This window comes from Nipponia nippon, unplaced genomic scaffold (genome assembly GCF_047370975.1).
Source record: "Nipponia nippon isolate SJK-2023a ecotype South Korea unplaced genomic scaffold, ASM4737097v1 scaffold_6, whole genome shotgun sequence".
Classification (NCBI taxonomy): domain Eukaryota; kingdom Metazoa; phylum Chordata; class Aves; order Pelecaniformes; family Threskiornithidae; genus Nipponia; species Nipponia nippon.
In genome coordinates this window covers 84,113,658-84,129,146 of record NW_028262380.1, presented here as the reverse complement: position 1 = coordinate 84,129,146, position 15,489 = coordinate 84,113,658, and the positions used below count along the sequence as shown (strand labels likewise).

The 15,489-nt window shown below is 52.2% G+C and overlaps 1 long non-coding RNA gene across 4 annotated transcripts; it reads right to left on the bottom strand.

Moving 5' to 3' along the window:
• Positions 1 to 5,908: 5,908 nt before the first annotated feature.
• On the bottom strand, positions 5,909 to 9,502 carry LOC148051645 (uncharacterized). 4 transcript variants are annotated; one of them, XR_015699944.1, is made up of 4 exons: positions 9,387 to 9,502; positions 7,056 to 7,184; positions 6,458 to 6,553; positions 5,909 to 6,359 (listed from the first exon to the last, which is right to left on the bottom strand). It is a non-coding gene; the product is annotated as an uncharacterized LOC148051645 (long non-coding RNA). The 4 variants fall into 4 exon arrangements; XR_015699947.1 differs by having other exon boundaries at positions 6,458 to 6,556; positions 7,085 to 7,184; XR_015699945.1 differs by having other exon boundaries at positions 7,085 to 7,184.
• Between the last annotated feature and the right edge of the window lie 5,987 nt (positions 9,503 to 15,489).

The following is a 15,489-nucleotide window of genomic DNA, read 5'->3' as shown; positions in this document are numbered from 1 at the left end:
CTCCTCCTCAAAAGCACCGCACCGCTCTGCTCCCCTGCTCCACGCCTGTTCTCAAGAAAGATGCTGCGGCTGTCGCTCGGTGCGCCTAGGATGCCAGGAGACACAAAGTTCCCGTGGCGCTCGGGTGAAATAGCCAGCCCCGTGTGCCTCCCCTCTACCACCCAGCTCACCTCAACTTCTCGGCCGATTCTCAAGGCAGCCAGCACAGCTCCCACAAAACCAAACGGGAAATGATTAACCAACATGCCATTTCATACTTTACTATTAAATGACGACCCGGCTGACAACCACCTCGCCTCCTCCAGCCGCTCCTCAGCGGGAAGCTACGCCCCCTCCGAGGCTGTTAAAAGGGAGGACCCTAAGGAAAGAGAACAACTCCTTGAAAACTAAAGACAGGGAACGGGATAAAAGCAAAAAAAAGTCAATAATGACGGGAATTAGGGCAACAAAGAGAAAAAAATGAAACCAGGGGACAGTGAACTAAAAGAGAGACGTAGGAAGACAATTGAAAAAGCAAAGGTACTAATAGAGACAAGGAAGAATTAAAAAAGGGAAACGGCAAACGGAATACAAGTAGACAGAAGCTTTTGTCGTGGTTTAACCCCAGCCAGCAGCTAAGCACCACACAGCCGCTACGGGGGAGAAAATTGGAAGGGTGGAAGTCAGAACACTCGTGGGTGAAAGGAAGAACAGTTGAACAATTGAAGGAAAAGACAACAGAATAGTAGTAATAGTACTAGTAGTAATAATAATAAACCAATAACAGTATACAAAGCAAGCGATTCACTCTACAGGTGCTCACCACTCGCCGACCGATGCCAAGCACGTCCCCGAGCAGCGATCGCTGACTCCTGGCCAACGACCCCCCGTTTCCCTACCGAGCGTGACGTCACACGGGAGGGAACAGCGCTTCGGCCGGCGCGGGTCAGCTGAGCTGGCTGTGGCGCCTCCCAGCTTCTGGCGCACCGGGCAGAGCACGGGAAGCTGAAAGGTCCTTGAGCGGTCTAAGCGCTACTTAGCGACAAACAAAACGTCAGTGCGTTACCAACATTGTTCTCGTCCTCAATCCAAACCGCAGCACTGTGCCAGCTACTTGGCCCAGCCCCGTCTTCGCTTCATGGGTCCCACCTGGGCTGCCCTAGCTGGAACCCATCAGGAACTGAGGCCATCACCCCAGCCCCACAGCACATCACTGCGTCCCCTGGACCCAACCGCAGCCGCTCACCCAGAGGCCAGGGGCTGGAAACACATCTGGGGTCACAAAGGAGGCAGCAAATGTTTGTTCCTTCACGCCCATCAGAAATCCCAGCAACGAGCTGGTTACGAGGCTCGGTGCCCAAAGGCAGCGGGACAGAGGGAAAAGAGGGACGAGGAAAGCAGAAGGAAGGATGGAGGGAGGTAGAGAAGAGGGGTAGGACAGGGAGCCAGAAAACGGGATACTGGGAACAAGAGAGGGACGGGGAACCGCACAAGGGTGTTGAGAGAGAGAGAAATGGAGTGCAGCGAGGAGGAGGATGGGGAGATCCCACAGGAACAGGGAGCAACAGGGGGCAGGGGAGAGAGACAGAAGGGACCGAGCGGGACAACAGGAACAGCAGAGAGGCACAGAGAGAATAAGAGACACGCAGGCAGCGGCGGGGCGGGGCGGATCGAGGGAAGTACAAAAGGGGGAAAAAGCAAAAAGAATTAAAAAAAAGTGACAGGAAGCTGGATAGAGGCAGTCACAGAAATAGAAATTAAAAAGCAACAAACATAGGCAAGAATTAAAAATTAGAGAATGTAAGACAGAGCGAGAAATAGAAAGGGAACAGGACAGAGAGGCAGGACATGTAAAAAATTGTTAAAGGGAGCTATGTAGAGGGAGATTTGAAAGGGAAAATAAAAACCAATGGACTACAGGAAACACAGGAAAGAAAAATGGGACAGGGAACTAGATAAATGGAGAGATAGAAATAAGACGTTAAAAGCAACATGGTACGTGACAGGAAAGCATTAAGAATAAGGGAAAGGGAACTAGATAAACGGAGCCATAAAAAAGAAAATTTTAAAAGCGACAGGGTAAGGAAAACCAGACAAAATTAAAAACAGGGAGAGCAAACTGCGTAAAAGATGAGAGAGAGAAAAATTCAAAAAGGATGGGACAGGAAAGAATTAAAAAACAGGGATAGGGACCTTGATAAAAGTAGACCTAGAAGGAAACTTGAAAATGCCAAGAGGTACAGCACAGTCAGCAAAGAACTAAAAACAGGGACAGCAAACCAGATTACATATGGAAACAAAATTTTAAAAGCCGAGGGATAAAGAGAGGGGAAAATGAAAAAAATAGAGATGGCAATCTAAAGAGAGACATACGAAGAAAAGAGATGAAGTGAAGCACAGGCTGGAGGACAGACAGGAAAGCATTAACAAATAAGCGCATTGGATGGGATAAAATTAGACATCGGAAAAATAAAAGCCACGTCTCTTAGGAAAGACAAGAAAAAACTACCAAATAAAGAAAGGGGGACAAAGAGAGAGACGCATACAAAGTAAATTTTAAAAGCAACGGGGTACGCAACAGACCGAAAACTATTAAAAAGTAAGGATAGGGAGCTTGATCAAAGTAGATGTAGAAAGAAAATTTCAAAAGCAACTGGGTAGAGGACAAACAGAAAGAAAATTAAACACAGAGGCAGCAAACTAGATAAAAGTAGACATAGAAACAAAAATTTTAAAGCCGAGGTACTAAGACAGGAAAGAATTAAAGAAATAGCAACAGCGAACCAAACAAATGCAGAGAGACAGAAATTGTAAAAAGCGACCGCGCTAAGGAAAGATGAGAAATAATTAAAAAATAATGACAGTGAACGGAATAAAGGTAGAAAATTTTTGAAGCAACAGAGTTTAGGGAAATAGAGGAAAAAATTTAAAAGTAGGGGCACTGAACTGAAACGGGGACATAGGAAGAAAATTGAAAATCAAAGGCACTAAGGAAATAATTAAAAATAAAGACATCGAAGGGAAAAACGTAGACAGGGAAAGAACGTTTTAAAAGTGATGGGTATGAGGGAAATAAAGGGAAAAAATTAAAAGATAGGGACAGCGAACTAAAACAGATGTGGAAAGAAAATTTAAAAAGCAACGGCACGAATGAAAGAAAAAGAAATAATTTTTTAAACAACAGCAAAGGGAATAAAAGTGGGCATAGAAAGAACATTTAATAAGCAGAGGGGAACTAGGGGAATAAAGGGGAAAAATTGAAAAATAGGGACAGCAAACTCAGAGATGGAGAAAGAACATGGAAAAAGCGAGGGCACTAAGGACAGACAAGAAATTATGAAAAGAAAAGACAGCAAAATAAAGACTGCAAAGGGAATAAACGTAGACAATTTTAAAAGCGACAGGGATTAGGGAAATAAAGGGAAAATTATGAGATAAAGGAGAGCAAACTAAAACAGAGATGTAAAAATAAAATTTTTAAAGTGACGGCACTAAGACAAGAAATTATTAAAAAAATTCAAAGGTAATAAAAGTAGGCATAGAAAGAAGATTTAATAAGCAGAGGGGAATTAGGGAAACAAAGGAAAAAATTAGGAAATAGGGACAGTGAACTAAAATAAATGCAGAAAGAAACTCTAAAAAGCAAGGGCACTAACAAAAGACAAGAAATTATTAAAAGACAAGACAGCAACATAAAGACAGTGAACGAGGTAAAAGTAGAAAAATCTGAAAAGCAAGGGGGATTAGGGAAATAAAATGGAAAAATTTAAAAATAGGGACTGAACTAAAACCGAGATGTAGAAAGAAAAGAAATAATTAAAAAATAAAGGCATCAAAAGTAAGAAAAGTAAGCATAGAAAGAACATTTTCAAAGGGGGCGATAAGGGAAAAATTAAAACATAGAGACAGCAGGCTAGAACAGATTAAAATAGAACATCTAAAAAGCAAAGGAATTAAAGAAAGGCAAGAAGTAATTAAAAGAACAGCATAATAAAGACTGGGAACGGAATAAAAGAAAATTTTAAAAAGTAACGGGGATTAGAGAAATAAATGGAAAAATTAAAAAATAGTGGCAGTGAACTTAAAGAGATGGAGAAGGAAAATTTAAAAAGTGAGGGCACTATGGAAAGACAAGAAATAATTAAAACATAAATACAGGGAAATAATGACAGCTACTGGAACAAAAGGAGACAGAAAACTTTAAAAGAAACTCTGATTAAGGAAATAAGGATAACATTCAAAAATAGCATCACTGAACTACAATGGAGATGATGAAAGAAAATCTAAAAAGCGATAGCACTAAGGAAAGACAAGAAAGGACAATCAAAAACTAACAGCAGCAAACGGGATAAAAGTAGAACATTTTAAAAGCCAAAGGACGGAGAAAGGAAAGAACTAAAAAATAGCAGCAGTGAACTACAATGCAGAAATAAAAAAAAAAAAAAAAATGCACTAAGGAAATACAAGAAATCATTCAAAACTACAGATGGTGAACAGGAGAAAAGTGGGCAGAGAAAGAAAATTTGCAAAGCCATGAGCATTAGGGAAAAGAAGGGGAGGGAACTAAAAACTAGGGACAGCAAACGAAAGGCAGAGCGAGAAAATTTAAAACGGGAGGGCCCCAAGGAAAGACAAGAAATAATTAACTAGAGCACAATAAAGACAGCAAAGGGGATAAAAGGAGACAGAAAATTTAAAAGCAATGGAGATTAAAGCCATATTGAGCAAATGAAAAAACGGCGATGGCAAACTATAAGGAAAATAAGGAAAAAATTAATCGAAACTGTGAACTAAAAGAGAGATGTAGAATTAAAAAATTGTAAAAGCAATGGCAGTAATGAAAAACAAGAAAAAAATAATTAACATCTCATGACAGCAAAGGAGATAAAAGTAGAAAATTTTAAAAACCAATGATCAAGATTAAGAAAGGAAAAAAGGAAAACCCAAATATTAAGATTAAGAAAGGAAAGCACTAAAAAATAGTGACAGCTAACTACAACACAGACATAAATAGACATTTTAAAAAGCAAAGGCACTAAGGAAAGACAAGAAATCATTAAAAAATAAAGACAGTGAACAGGATAAAAGTAGGCATAGAAAGAAAACTAAAAGAAAAAGAAAACAAACTAAGAGAGAGCTGTGGAAAGAAAATTTTAAAAGGTAGGGCACTAAGGAAAGACAAAAAAATAATTAAAGATAAATACATCAAAATAAAGACAGGAAATGGTATAAAAACAGACAAACTTTTAAAAGCAATGGTGATTAAGGAAATAAGGAAAAAATTTTAAAATCCCATTGGTGAACTAAAATGGAGATGGAAAAGAAGATTTAAAAAGTGATGGCACTAAGGAAAAACAAGAAAGAATAATTAAAAGTTAATGACAGCAAACAAGATGCAAGTAGAAATTTTAAAAGCCAAAGGATTAAGAGAGGAAAGCAGTACAAAGTAGCAACATTGAACTACAATGCAGACATAGACAGAAATTTTTAAAAGCGACAGTGCTAAGGAAAGACAAGAAATCATTCAAAATAAAGACAGTGAACGGAATAAAAGGAGGCATAGAAAGAAAACTTAAAAAGCAATCAGCATTAGGGACAGTGCACTAAAACAGAGATGCAGAAACAAAATTTTAAAAAGCAAGGGCACTAAGGAAAGACAAGAAATAATTGGGAAAATTAAAAAACAGGACATCAGGAAGTGATTTAAAAACCCGCATCGGTGAACTAAAACGGAGACGGAAAAAACGGAAAAAGACAGAAAATTATTTTTGAATCATTTATATAATACAGCAGATATAGGTTTGTATTTGGAAATCCTTCTTTTTATATATATATATATATATATATATATATATATGAATACTGTATATATACATATGAATATTATTTTTATATATATATATATATATATATATAAAGGCGAGAGATTTTTCTCTACTGCAATGCCTCACACCCGTATTTACAGTTTTGAACGTTTTTGATCACACACACGAATTTTCGAGGCCGATTCCTCCTCTTTTGTCCACGTCTCTCCTTGGACCTGGATCGCTTTTAGTACGGACGCTAGTATCTCAGTAAGCTTTTCAAGGACTACTCTAAGATATTTTCAAAACTTATTGACTGAAAAAGCACACAGCTTCTATGACGAAAACAAAGCCTGTTTCTTCTGAACGCCTGAACTCTCACAATCGGCGTCTTTCCTCTTTTAGGACGCAACTATTTTCCCGATATCATTTCCTAGTAAGCGCACAGAAACAGAAGATTGCGCTTTCAGGAAGGCAAAATAAACGGAGGGAAGTCGGCTTTGCACAGGCAGAACACGCTCCAGCGCAGACCTTCTTTTCCTTTTAGGATCTGCGTTACAATAGTTCCTAGAAAAACTACAGAAGGAAGGAGAGCTGGCGCATTCTTGACGTTAACTTTGAAGTCCATGCTCCAAGCGCCTTAGGAAAAACGCGGACACGCATCGCGGACGTACCTTGTACTCGCAGACCGCTACGCAGCCTTTCCGTCCGTCTTGCGCTTTCACGGCAGAAGAAAGGGCGACCACGGTGAAACGGCGGCAGCTGACACTCTGCTGAGAGAGGAAAAAAACCTGTAGCATAAAGCTGGGGAGGAGTCCCAAGCTGCCCGGTTTTGTGAAGTCTTGCGAAGGCTACAGCCGAGCGAAGGAAAAAAGAGCCGTTTGGAACATAGTGCCAAACAACATTCGGCAATAAAACTCGGAGGCGTTTGACACGCGCCCATTTTTTGGTAACTTGCTATTTGCTTCCTGTTATCGTTGTTCTTCCTTCAGAACCTCTACTTGGAGCCAACTTCTTTGCTACCGGTTCAAGCGTTTCCCTTCCTGGTATTACTAGCACACGGGCCCAGGCAAGTCCCTGAACTGCTCTTCCGAACTTCTCCAAACGACAATTACAGCCACAAAAGAGGACTTCAAGAGAGGAAAAGGAGAGGCCGGGCAGCAAAAAAGCTCTGCAGGCTGCCACCAGTCAACATTCCACTCTTTTTTTTTTTTTTTTCTTTTAAATACACCCCCCCCACACCCCCAAATACAAACAAAAAAAACCCATGACCTTGTATTTTTTTTCCTTTGGGAGCTCACCCCTGTCTCAGCACAGTGTCCTCCACAGAGCAGGAAGCGCAGACGATCTGTATCCCGATCTGCACGCGACGAATCCGTGTTCAGAAGAAATAGGCCAGATCTGTAAGACCGGTGTTATTTTGGGGGTTTTAACAATCACAACGCAATTGCATCGACCGACGCGTTTGTGAGAAAACTCCTTAACTTCTAAACGTAGCACCTCCTTGGGTAAAAAAACGTGTGCGAGACTGAAAAAAAGGGATGATTCAGAGCTCCCGCTCACGATGGAGCCGTGGCGAAAGGAATGAAAGTGAAGACAAACAGCAGCAACAGGAAGTGAAATTCGGCTTTAATTCTAGGCACGTGCTTAAGAGACTCTCCAAGCCCACACCTCAATCCTAGGAGCGACTAGCCCTTTTCTGGAAGGACAAACTTTGTTACTTCAAAGTCCTAGACCGAAGGCTCCACGGAACAGAACGTGCACCGAGCCACAGGCCACCGTGCCACCGACGCTCTGATGGCAAAGAAAAACCAAGGAAAACTAAAGTTTAAAGATCGGTTTCCATCGCGTTTCATTCCTTACGTTTCCACTGGCACCTAGGTGCTCCAAAATGAACTCTACTGACACCGCATGTTACTAACAATTTAGTTCTGCGTATCAAAACAACAGGCTATTTCCAGCTCGCCCATCAAAGTAGCACGACCGACCAGAAGAGAAACACCGGACCCTAAAGAAGGGAACAGGCAGCTCTTCATTTCTCCTAGAGGAAAGTCTGTTCTTTTGCCCGGAAGGCAAACAGCCGAAACTGCCAAGGGAGCACTGCAGGAACGCGGCGCGCTCTCTCAGCTGCAATTTGTCATCGGCTTTTCTGCACGGGCAGCGGCTTTGCCTTTCCTCTGGCTTTGATGTGGCGCCCCTGGAGCGTCCTCGACCCGGCAAGGGTTTCTCTCCGCTCCCGCAGCCCCAGACACGCGATTACCTGAGCGCCGAGCGGAATCACCCACGCGGGATTTTCTTCCCGGGACGCAGAAGGTGACGCTGGGAAAGGAGGAGGCAAAAAAGGAAGCGGTTTGTCCGGCAGCCACGGCCCTAGAAACTACACCTCCCGGCATGCCCCGGGGAACCAACGTGGCCGACCAAAAGCCCCGGATGCCAGGGGACGCAGCCCTCCGTGCTTTGGGATCCTGCGGGGACACCGTTCACCGCGCCACCGCCGCACGTGGAAGCCCCGCCGAGCCCCCAGCGCGGCTCCCCCCCGCCGCCCGGCCCCGGAGCGGAGCGGCGCGGCTCGGCGCGGGGCCCCCCCGCCCCGCACCGGCGCGGCGCCCGCCCGCCCCGCACCGGCGCGGCGCCCGCCCAACTCCGGGCTCACCTCGCCACCGGCCCCGACCCGACGCGCCCCCCCTCGCCCGGCTCCGGGAAGCCCCGCCCGCCCGGCTCCCACACGGCACCGAACCCTCCCCGCTCCGTGCCTCCCGCCGGCCCGCCGCTCCCCCGCAGGCAAGGGAAAGGAGGAGGCAAAAAAGGAAGCGGTTTGCCCGGCAGCCACGGCCCTAGAAACTACACCTCCCGGCATGCCCCGGGGAACCAACGTGACCGACCAAAAGCCCCGGATGCCGCGAGACGCAACCCTCCGTGCTTTGGGACCCTGCGGGGACACCGTTCCCGCCGCCGCCGCCGCACGTGGAAGCCCCGCCGAGCCCCCAGCGCGGCTCCGGGCAGCCCCCGCCAACACCTCCGGCTGCCCGCCCCCGCCCGGCGCCGACGCGGCGCGGCGCCCCCCCGCCGCCCGGCCCCGGACCGGCACGGCGCGGCGCCCGCCCGGCCCCGGAGCGGCGCGGCTCGGCGCGGCAGCCCCCCGCCCCGGAGCGGCGCGGCTCGGCGCGGCAGCCCCCCGCGCCGCTCCGGGGCGGCTCGGCGCGGCGCTCCCCCCCGCCGCCCCGCCCCGGAGCGGCGCGGCTCGGCGCGGCGCCCCCCCCCGCCGCCCGGCCCCGGCGCGGCTCGGCTCGGCGCGACGCTCTCCCGCCGCCCGGCCCCGGCGCGGCTCGGCGCTGCCCCGCCGCCCGGCCCCGGCGCGGCTCGGCGCTGCCCCGCCGCCCGGCCCGCACCGGCGCGGCGCCCGCCCAGCATCGAACCAGCGCGGCTCAGCTCGCCGCGCCGCCCGGCCCCGGAGCGGCGCGGCGGCCCCCCGCCGCCCCGCCCCGGGAAGCCCCCCCCGCCCGGCTCCCACACGGCCCCGCACCCTCCCCGCTCCGTGCCTCCCGCCCGCCCGGCCGCTCCCCCCCAGGCACCGCCGCCCTTCTCGGGACTTTCCCCGCTCACCTCCTCCCTGCCTGCAGCCGCAGCCGGGCTCCCGCTGGCCCCTCCGCGGGGGGAAGCTCCACCCACGGCGCGATGCCCGCCCCCGATGCACCTCGCAGGCGCTGGCGAAGCTCCGCCCTCCCAGCGGCAAACCCCGCCCTCTGCAGCCAAGCTCTGCCCTGCACACAGCACGCATGCGCCGGTGAAGCTCCGCCCCCTCGGCAAAGCTCCACCCTCCCATGGCAAAGCTCCGCCCCCCCGCAGCAAAGCTCCGCCCCTGAGACAGCGCGCATGCGCAGACAAAGCTCCGCCCTTCACAGCAAACCTCCGCCCTCCCACGGCAAAGCTCCGCCCCCCCGCGGCAAGGCTCCGCCCCCGCCGCATCGCGCATGCCCTGGTCGAGCTCCGCCCTCCCCCGGCAAAGCTCCGCCCTCACCCGGCAAAGCTCCGCCCCCCCGCGGCAAGGCTCCGCCCCCGACGCATCGCGCATGCGCTGGTCAAGCTCCGCCCTCACCCGGCAAAGCTCCGCCCCCCCGCGGCAAGGCTCCGCCCCCGACGCATCGCGCATGCGCTGGTCAAGCTCCGCCCTCACCCGGCAAAGCTCCGCCCTCACCTGGCAAGGCTCCGCCCCCCCCGCGGCAAAGCTCCGCCCCCGAGGCAGCGCGCATGCGCGGCAAAGCTCCGCCTTTCACATCAAAGCTCCGCCCCCACGGCAAAACTCCGCCCCGAGACAGCGCGCATGCGCCGGGTAAGCTCCGCCCTCACACGGCAAGCTCCGCCCACCCGCGGCAAAGCCCCGCCCTTCAGAGCAAAGCGCCGCCCCCCCTCGGCAAGGCTCCGCCCCCGAGACAGCACGCATGCGCCAGTGAAGCTCCGCCCTCGCACGGCAAAGCCCCGCCTTACCACCGCTAGGCTCCGCCCCCCGCGGCTAAGCTCCACCCCAACACAGTGCGCAGGCGTGGTCTCCAGGGGCGGGGCCTGTCGCTAGGGGTGGTGCCCTTCCCCTGCCCGGGGGCATCCAGGGGCGGGGCCCGGCGCTAGGGGCGGGGCCGCTCCACACCAGGACCGGGGCATTCGGCGGGGCGGGGCTGCAGCGGAGGCGGACGCCGCGGGGCGGGGCTGCAGCGGAGGCGGACGCGGCAGTGCTAGCAGCGGCAAGCGCCTCCCGTGCGGCGAGAGCGGCGCTTCCTTACCGGGAGGCAGCAACGGCTGCGGCGGCAGCACCCCGCGGCCACCGCGCTGTCGCATGCCCGTTACCGGCCACCGGCACCGGCGACCACGGGGACGCCACCGCCCCTGCGCGGCTCCCGCCCTGCAGTACCCGCTTTTGGCCGCCAGGCGGCAGCACCACACCAAGCCCGGCGCTCCGACCGCGCCCCGCGGGGAGAAAGGACTCGCCCCCCGGCCCGCCTGGGGCCGCCCGCAGCCGCCGCCGCCGCCGCCGCCGCCTTACGCGGGGGCGGGGGGTGTCACAAGCCTCGCCCTTCTCTGCCCCTGCTCCCGCTCACAGCCCACGCAGCCACAGCCATCGCCTCGCCACCAAAAAGCACCCAAGCGGCTCGAGCATTTCAGTCCTCTGCACTTGACAGCTTGCAGCGGCTGCTGGCCCTTTCTCTCCGCGCCCCCCACCCCAGCACCCAGCCGGGGGACGCAGCACAGGGAACCTGGTCAATACCTTTGCCTCGCCTCGGCTTTTTTGCCCCCAGAAAAAGCCCCCGGGAGTGCTGGATTCATCTGCATGTGGCATCAGGGGTGGGAGAGTGACACCAGCGAGTCAACAGACCCTGGAGAGATTTTAGGAAAAAAAAAAAAAAAGAAAAAAAAAAGAAAATAAAAGCGACACCGATGGCATCCTCAAGGCACTGAAAGCTGCTTTGCGTCAGAGGGGCAGCTACGATTATCAGGAAGCGCTGCATGCGAGCAGACCACGGGCAAGCGCGCGATCTGCGAGCGAGCGATACGCTGGCGCCCCTCGGGCTCTGCTGCGGTGCCCTCTGCTCATCCTGCACACGCACCGGGCTTCCCGCGCAGGGCTTGCCGCTTAAACAAGACGCTGCGCCATGTTACTTACCGCCCTGCCCTGCGGCGTGCAAAGGAACGAGACGTGAAACAGGGAAAGCAAAGGGGCACGGCGGCCCCTCAGCTGGCCGCACCAGACGGCCGTAGAGCCCTGCCAGTTCCCTCGCTGCTCTGGACGGCAGCGCAGCTCCGCGCTCCCTGCCGCTCCCGCCAGCACGCGCGGCGCCCGCGCTTGGCCGCCTGCAGCGCGCGAGACTCGGGAGGCTGGAGGGGCCGCTCGCCTCCTTCGGCTGCTTCATTTGCCGCCTTAAAACAATCGCTTCCACGCTCCCTTTCTTCATTTCAGACCCCTCTCCACATCTCCTGGCCTGCAAGCCATTTGCAGCAAGCAACACGGCTGAAATCCTGTGCTGCTAGACACCTAGCTGTCATCTTGCTCCCACGCCCAAAGGCTTTGGGGACCTGAACCCCCTGCTTGGTTGGGCATCGAGACTGCGAGGCGAGAAACACGCCTGGACTCCACCAAGCCAGGCGCCTGCCACATCGCTCAGCACGGTGCTACGCGGCTGCCTGACCGACACCTTCTGCCGCTAAAACCAGAGCGCGGTTCCCTTCTGAAGAGTCACCGGCAGCGCGGAGAGTCCCTCGCCTTTCCCTGCGCCAGGTCCCCCGGGAACAGCGTCTCAGTCGGACTGGAGCGTGCAGCAGCCTCCGGTCGTCCCAGCCCCTCGCCCGTCCAGAAAGCGCCTGCCTGTAGCAGCGGCAGAACCGCTGCTGCCCAGAGGGGAAAGGAATGGCTCGGGGCAAAGCTCCCCAGGCTGCCCGTGTCCCGCGCGGAGCTGGGGGTCCAGAAGCAAAGGAGCTATGGGAGGGGGGAGCAGGGGAGCGGGGGCACGAGACTGGAGGGCAGGGGACGCGGGGGGCACGTCACGGGGAAAAAAAAAACCCGCACGGGGGAAAAACCTTGTGTGGGGGGACGTTTGGGTGGAGAGCACTTGGGAGGGCGCAGAGACAGCCAGAGGAGGCCGAGGGCGCGGAGACGGACACGGACGGACAGCGGCTGTGTGTGGGTAGAAAGGTGCACGGGGGGACACGGGTGGGGATGACCTACACCAGGGGGTCCGCCCGGCATAATCCACAGCAGATAACTCACCTGGGATAAGCCGCAACGGATAGTCCGCTCCGGAGAAGGAATCCACGCCAGATAATCCCCAGCAATGCCCCTCAAACTGCCAGCGGTTCACCCCAAATTTGGCCCAAATTGGTGCGGGTTTTGCGTTTGGGTTTTTTGGTTTGTTGGCTTGTTTTTTTGTTGTTGTTCTTTTTTGTTTTTTCTTTTACATCATACAAAACTTGGGGGTTTCTGCTTTTCAAAACTATTCAGTTCTGGGGTTTTCCGGCGCTTTTCCACATCATAACAATGGGTCATTCTTGGTTTTCTGCGTTAAAATGTAGGGGGGGGGGGGTGGGTGGGTGTGTGCGCGCGCGCTTGCTTTCCAGCTGCACAAATCCAGGCAGATTCGGCTTTCCTGGGAGCCCCAAACCGTGTTGCTCTTGGATATTTTGCTCTTGGACTTGGATATTTTGACACTTTGGTATCTTAGACTTCGGTATCTACTTACAATTCTGTCTATTTAGACTTAGTTATCTGTTTACACTTCCATAGAACCTTTACTTCCATTACACAGACAACCTACTTTGGCTTACTCGGTGACACACGGTAAGCGTAGATACCTCTACCTATCCAGACTTTCTTCTGTTTTCAATTCCTTCATCTACATCATCTCTTTTTGCGTTTTAAACTCCTTTATTTCTTCACATATAGACAAGTTCTTTTTTATTTTAAAACCCTATCTATCTCCATTTAGATTTTTTAATAATTTCTAGAACGTAGCAGGTACAGGTTTGTATTTTGAAATCCTTTTCTCTCTCTCTCTATATAGAAATGAATATTATTTTTCAATATATATATATATAAAGGCGAGAGATTTTCCTCTACTGCAATGCCTCGCACCCGTATTTCCAGTTTTTAACATTTTTAATCACACACACACACACACACACACACACACGAGTTTTCAGGCATTTTGGGGCTGTGACCCCCCCTCCTCTGGGGGGGAACCTCCCCGTGACACCTTCATCCCCCACTCACCTGCTCCTCTGTGTCATCATCACACCCCCTGCCCCCAGGGACGTTGGGGTGCCCCAAATGACATCATCACCCCCCAGGCCCCTCCAACACTTTTTCATCACCCCCCCCAAAAAAGGCACAAAACAAGGAAAACAGCCCCGACCGGCAGCTCGCTACTTTAATAATGCCGTTTACATATGTAGGCGCCCCCCCGAAAAGGGGAGCTCCGCCAGAGAAATAAAATGCGGGCAGCCCCCCCCAGCCCCTGTCCCGCAAGCCGGCGGCTGCCCCACGCCGCGGGGGGAGCCTGCCAGGGGACGGTGACGCACCTCTCGCTCAGGCTCTGCTCTGCCGTGCTCCCCCTCCGTTCCCGCGCTGGGACGGGCTCCCCGGGGCAGCGAACCTCCCCGCTCCCTCTTGGCCCGGGACTCTCCCCACCAGACAGCCCTCGCTGACGCACCCGCGGGGCACCCGCCGGAGACAGAGCCAGGAGCCTCCAGGCACGGGGCCGGCCCCTTACCCTCGGGACGCTTCACGACCGGCAGGCCAACCTGGGCCGGGGGGGACCTAGCGAGCATCACGAGACGCCTGCAACGAGACACCTGAAAAACAGAAATCCCAAGCGATATTTCCGCATGTGAAAAAAATAGCACAGCAGCGAGTAGAGGAATTCAGTCAGAGCAAGGGAGGGGAGAGCAGTTGAGCTCAAGGAGGATTCGAGGTAAGCAGGTCAGCTCAAAACACAAGACGTCCTTTAAAAGCTAGAGCGACCTGAACGCTTCCAATCAGCATGAAGACTAACCGGTACGATTCCAAACACGTTCTTCGCGTAAAAGTACGCGCTCTTGCCGGCGTTGGAAAACGTCTCACCCCTTCCTTACGGCACGGCTGCAGGGAGACAACCCTGCGAGGCTGCAGGACAAGGGCGTACCGCAATCAGAATCTACGCTTACAGATCCGCCGCAACAGCTACGGCCCTCGCGCTCCTGCGCATCTTGCTGGCTCGGTCGATAAAGCTGGAAGCGAAGCGTAACGCTTTCGAGGGTAAAAGGAAAACCAGAGGACAAATCGCAGCAATTCGCTTCCTACTAAAAAAGCTGTGCGTGTGCTTACAGACATCCAATAAAAATACTTCTACTGGAGAAGGGCTGGATTTTCCTTTTGCGTTAATTTAACTTGCACAGCTGTGAATCGATACCAGCAGATTATCTGTCTCCAAGATACGCAGTTATCATTTGACCAGGGGTTTTTTGCGCCTTACGTCATTAGGAGCGACATCTGGCCAGCCGCGCTGCCCGAGAGAGATGCTACTGAACTGCCAGGGAAACGCACCCTTGAAAGCCAGACAGAAAGAAAAGTACTTCAGAGCACTCCGTCAAACGAGCACGGGGGGGGGGGGGGAAACCCGTAACGTTCAGTTGCCTCTCCTGGTCAACGTTTAGAACAAATACCTAACGGCTCAAATACACCTAAGCAATTGTACGCCACAGCTAGTTGGCAGTTAAAGTTGAAACAACGCCACAGCTAGTTGGCAGTTGCAGTTGAAACAATGCAAGGCAGTTTGTATAGACAATTTTAACTTTTTTTTTTTCCTAAAGTTACATCTAGGGTAGAAAAATCAGTGAGAGAAGAGATCCCCCATACGGTTTTACTTTGCGGGCGGAATCCAATCCCCGGGGCTGCAATGCCTAAGGCTACCAAAAAGGACCGGCAGATTTGCTAACGCTTTTGGCTGCACCGAAGCACGCAGAGGAACGCGTGTTGATGACATCTCGGCTGTTGCAACTGAGAACCAGCGATGCCATCGACTTCCGGAAGACGTGCTGTGCTCGGCTCTTTGGAAGCAAACGGACTTTTTTTTCTTTTTTTTTTTTTTTTTTTAAGAGAGCGGAAAGTCTCGCTGCTGCTGACTTCTACTGCCAAGCGCATCATCTCTGAAGATCCCCACTCTGATGGGGAGTTCATAAAACACAA